Source organism: Myotis brandtii, unplaced genomic scaffold (genome assembly GCF_000412655.1).
Source record: "Myotis brandtii unplaced genomic scaffold, ASM41265v1 scaffold657, whole genome shotgun sequence".
Taxonomy (NCBI): domain Eukaryota; kingdom Metazoa; phylum Chordata; class Mammalia; order Chiroptera; family Vespertilionidae; genus Myotis; species Myotis brandtii.
Genome location: NW_005370552.1, coordinates 1,450,962 through 1,451,478, shown reverse-complemented (window position 1 = coordinate 1,451,478; position 517 = coordinate 1,450,962).

Here is a 517-nt window from a genome sequence, read left to right as displayed (position 1 = left end):
GCCGCCACTCCCCCCCTCCCCTGGCCAGGTTTCGCTGGGGAGTTAATGATTGATTTACTGGCTCCGCGCGGCCGGCGCCCTCCAAAGCTATTTGTCCAAGCCGAGGAGTTGCTGGCGAGCAGCGCAAAGGCCGGGAGAGAGGGGGTCGCCCGGGAAGGGAAGGCCTGCTGCCCACGGGCAAGAGCGGCCACTGGATTCGCTCCCACGGAGCGGGGCGAACCCGCTGGAGGCCCGGGCTGGGCGAACGGAGCATTGGGAAGCGCCACACGTAAACGGGTTGGCGCTGCGAGGATTTCCTCTCGTTTCTCGCTTAAGGCAACACAAACACCCTAAATCAAACCGCTTCGACAACCCAGGGCTCCACACAGGCACATCAATAAGGATTTCGCCTCCCGCGTTCGAACGCACTGAAACACAAATGACACCACGCAAATAGATCTCCCAGGCCCGGGAGGAGGACGAGAAGGAGGGGCGCCGCCGCCCCAGCCTGGAGGCTGCGAGGGGGGAGGGAGTACCA